At 48.8% G+C, this 4,793-nt stretch overlaps 1 long non-coding RNA gene and 1 other non-coding gene across 2 annotated transcripts; both read left to right on the forward strand.

Annotated features, from left to right (window-relative positions):
* The first annotated feature begins 1,748 nt into the window (after positions 1-1,748).
* Positions 1,749-2,313, forward strand: LOC126877930 (uncharacterized). The gene is made up of 2 exons (XR_007695461.1): positions 1,749-1,830; positions 2,230-2,313. It is a non-coding gene; the product is annotated as an uncharacterized LOC126877930 (long non-coding RNA).
* Positions 2,314-3,387: 1,074 nt separating this feature from the next.
* Positions 3,388-3,542, forward strand: LOC126877932 (5.8S ribosomal RNA). The gene has a single exon (XR_007695463.1). It is a non-coding gene; the product is annotated as a 5.8S ribosomal RNA (ribosomal RNA).
* The last annotated feature ends 1,251 nt before the right edge of the window (positions 3,543-4,793 follow it).

A 4,793-nucleotide genomic window follows, 5' to 3' on the forward strand; every position in this document is an offset into this window, starting at 1 on the left:
ACGATACGATACCAAAAGAATTTGACTTGAACACATATAAAAACTATGAAATATATATCACAATGGTCGGTAAGGAGCCGTACTCCTCCTGTATCGACGAAAGTATATACGACGTATTAACAAGCTATATACTTTAACAAACGAAAACGCCAGGGAGCTTGGCAACCTCCGTTGGCACGAATAGAAATATTCTTAAGGAGGAGACGACCCTCCAGCTACGGAATTATACGAAGAGAAGGTGGCACTCTCTCTCGATCATCGGGATGAAGAGATATATATATACAAGTATAAAAACGAAATGCGAATGAAACTTATTCGAGGCGCCTGCGTGAGGTCGTAAACAGAAAGACCCGCCGTCTCCGAATAAAACATATAACATATAATATATATATATATGAAATTCTAATAAAAGGGAACTCTAGCTTCGAAAGAGCCAACAAAAGTTAAGGCTCGATATCAAACGAAAAAATTACGATGGAAACCAGGTGTAAAGAGAAATGCAGTCGTGGCGCCTGCGAGAGGCCGTACACAGAAAGACCCGCCGTCACGATCTCGTATTTCGTATTTGCATCGTGGAAACCGTACAAACGAAATATAAAAGTCCATGCAAACTAATAAGAAAATCTCTAAAGTGCCTCGTGTCGGAGTGATCATGCTCGCCTATTCTCTTCTATGTTTCGTGGTCTGTGTTGCGTTTGTTCTCCTCCTAGCAACGGGACATATCGAAGACTCCTCTTTGGGATCGAACGAAGCGTCTAGAACGAGTCGACGAGAGCGAAAGAACTTGTAGCGAGTCGCGCAGAGCGAAAGGATACCGATATACATCTTCGAAGGTTCTCTTCGAAGATCCATGGATACCTTCTGCGTCGACTTCTCTCGTCTCTTTCATCGAAACTCTCGTCGTTCTCGAAACGTGCTTCCTACCCAAAGGGCGTGTGCTCTTCGTATGTCGTTTCGTTCGAAATAACGAAACCACGTGTAACATACTCGTGGATCGGGTAACCTAGAACGAAGACGCATCGCGTGGATGTTGGCCCGCTATGCGACGATGACCGATGATGATGATGATGATGATGATGATGATATGATGATGATGTCGATGTCGACGACGACGACGATGAAGACGATGTGTAGCAACGATTCGTAACTAGTCTAGCCGAAGTTCGTTCAGAGGGGAACGCCGCCGGCTTCGAAGCCTCGATGTCGTGAGTCGGACACCCGTGCCGTCGCTAGAGTTTTTCAAACTCTGCTTCTGGATATTGGGACGAAAGACCGCTCGAGGACGACGACAGCCGTGCGTGCGTATCCCATCGAATTTTTTTTACACCACCTGAACGAGACTAAAGTTTCGTCTAGTTGATCGTCTACCGTCGCATAATGTATATTATATACCGTTCAGAGGGGACCGGCTGTCTATCCTCGTTGTCGTGAGTCGGACACCCGTGCCGTCGCTAGAGTTTTTCAAACTCTGCTTCTGGATATCGGGACGAAAGACCGCGCGAGGACGACGGATGCGAGTCCCATCGAATTTTTGACTTACACACTACCTGAACGAGACTTAAAGTTTCATATTATATACCGTTCAGAGGGGACCGGCTGTCTATCCTCGTTGTCGTGAGTCGGACACCCGTGCCGTCGCTAGAGTTTTTCAAACTCTGCTTCTGGATATCGGGACGAAAGACCGCGCGAGGACGACGGATGCGAGTCCCATCGAATTTTTGACTTACACACTACCTGAACGAGACTTAAAGTTTCATATAATATACCGTTCAGAGGGGACCGGCTGTCTTTCCTCGTTGTCGTGAGTCGGACACCCGTGCCGTCGCTAGAGTTTTTCAAACTCTGCTTCTGGATATCGGGACGAAAGACCGCGCGAGGACGACGGATGCGAGTCCCATCGAATTTTTTATTTACACACTACCTGAACGAGACTTAAAGTTTCATCCAGTTTGTCGTCTATCATCGCATATATAATATACCGTTCAGAGGGGACCGGCTGTCTATCCTCGTTGTCGTGAGTCGGACACCCGTGCCGTCGCTAGAGTTTTTCAAACTCTGCTTCTGGATATCGGGACGAAAGACCGCGCGAGGACGACGGATGCGAGTCCCATCGAATTTTTGACTTACACACTACCTGAACGAGACTTAAAGTTTCATATAATATACCGTTCAGAGGGGACCGGCTGTCTTTCCTCGTTGTCGTGAGTCGGACACCCGTGCCGTCGCTAGAGTTTTTCAAACTCTGCTTCTGGATATCGGGACGAAAGACCGCGCGAGGACGACGGATGCGAGTCCCATCGAATTTTTGATTTACACACTACCTGAACGAGACTTAAAGTTTCATCCAGTTTGTCGTCTATCATCTCATATATAATATACCGTTCAGAGGGGACCGGCTGTCTATCCTCGTTGTCGTGAGTCGGACACCCGTGCCGTCGCTAGAGTTTTTCAAACTCTGCTTCTGGATGTTGGGACGAAAGACCGCGCGAGGACGATGGATGCGTGTCCCATCGAATTTTTGATTTACAAGACACACACTACCTGAACGAGACTAAAGTTTCATCGAGTTTATCATCGCATAACCCGTTCGGAGGGGACCGGCTGTCTATCCTCGTTGTCGTGAGTCGGACACCCGTGCCGTCGCTAGAGTTTTTCAAACTCTGCTTCTGGATATCGGGACGAAAGACCGCGCGAGGACGATGGCTGCGAGTCCCATCGAATTTTTGTTTTTTTTTTTTTTTTTTAAAGAAAAAACACCACCCGAACGGAGATGTGTTCTATCTTTCGTCGATTTTTCATGCTTTCAGTCGGTCGCGTGGTCGCCATCCGTTCGGAGGGGATCGCCGGCTTCGAAACCTCGATGTCGTGAGTCGGACACCCGTGCCGTCGCTAGAGTTTTTCAAACTCTGCTTCTGGATATTGGGACGAAAGACCGCTCGAGGCGGACGGCCGCGCGAATCCCATCGAATCTTTACTATCACCCGAACGATGGAGAGATGCACGCGCGCTGTTTCTTGAATAATTGGACGAGAGAGTAGAATCAAACACATATATAACATGGGCTAGCCACCGTGCTTACTCGTTCGCGAGATCGTGTGCTGTACAGAGGATTCAGAATCGGGTGTATATATCCCCGTCGTTTCCTGACGAACGGAGCTTCGATCTCGATGGTTGTTATATATCATAATGTACTTTACGCCCGGCCGGCGAACGCGCGTATCTTCGCGCGTTCGTCGTTTTCTTTTTTTTTCGAACGTTTTTGTGTCGTCAATCCTATGGCGACTTCTGCGCGTTCGATTCCCGTTGGTCGAACGTGACGGAACTCGGCTTCGCTAGAACCGAGAAGAGTACATTTGAGTATTGAACTGTTGTAAATTTATAAAAGATTACCCTGAACGGTGGATCACTTGGCTCGTGGGTCGATGAAGAACGCAGCTAATTGCGCGTCAACGTGTGAACTGCAGGACACATGAACATCGACATTTCGAACGCACATTGCGGTCCACGGATACAATTCCTGGACCACGCCTGGCTGAGGGTTGCTCACGTAAACCTAAGACTGCTTGCGTTGCGTATCGTTACTCTCCGTATCTGTCTCTCTCTGTCCCTTCTTGCCTTAACAACCCGCCGTCGTTCTTCTTTATATAAGAGAACGTTTCAGAGTCGGACGAAGGTACAAGAACGAGGATACGAATAAGAGCGGACGGAGAGAACATACGCGACGTACGAGCGATTGTTGGACGCTCGTCGGCGTTCGTCGCGGTCGTGCAGAGACCGTGCAAGTCGTACGCATGCTCGATATATAATCTATCGTGTTCACGGGAGACTACGAAACTCTACCTCTGTCTCTCTCTGTCCCTTCTTGCCTTGACAACCCGCCGTCGTTCTTCTTAAAAATTATAAGAGAACGTTTCAGAGTCGGACGAAGGTATACGAAGGGATACGAATAAGAGCGGAGAGAACCGGTCACGGACCTGCGTGAGTGCTCGCGGCGTCGTGAGTCGTCCTTACGAGGGCGACCGCCCGCTTATGCACCGCTTCGTGTATCGGTTATCGAACGTATATACTCGTAGTGTTCTCCTCGTGACCGATTTTTTTTTCATATCAGGCGATATATGCTACGTTTGCCGGTGTTCGACGCACGAAGGTCCGCGCCCCCGACGTCGTCTTAAAAGAATATTATATTTGGCGAGACTGAGAGAGAAAGCAAATATGGGAACTCGGTCGAGAGAGGAGAGAAGAGAGAACCAAAAAAAAAACCTAAACTCGATGGCGTGCGAAACTTTGCCATAATCTACCGTCTTTTCTTAAGACTCTCGTACAGCCCCAGGGATCGAATGCCCACTCCGTCTCTTCGCGAAAGCGACTGACAACAACGAGGACCGTCGCATCGATGGGTCGTCGTTGCGTTTTACACGCTCTGTGCTTTTTTACAAGCCCCGAAAGTATCAGCCGTAGATCCGGGAACGCACACGCGAGATTTCTTCGAGCGCTCTGACGACTTAGGGAGGTATGATCCCCAGCGTCGCGCGGAGATCGGAGAGTACACGTACTCGTATCGGGACGAATTTTCCCCGTCGTCGTGTATCTCTCTGCCCGCGCGCCTGGCTCCCGAAAAGCCACGTTCGTCGGAAATCTTACATATTATATATGTAACGCGTGTGCGAACTAGCGTGTGTCTAAGATCGGCTATACACGGGTGCTGCTGTAACTACAAGCTCGAGGTGTTTTCCGCAGCGTTTCTGTACCCGAGGAAGATGCGCATGTGAGTCCGTTACGAAGTTGTTCGTACG

Source organism: Bombus huntii, unplaced genomic scaffold (genome assembly GCF_024542735.1).
Source record: "Bombus huntii isolate Logan2020A unplaced genomic scaffold, iyBomHunt1.1 ctg00000295.1, whole genome shotgun sequence".
Classification (NCBI taxonomy): Eukaryota; Metazoa; Arthropoda; class Insecta; order Hymenoptera; family Apidae; genus Bombus; species Bombus huntii.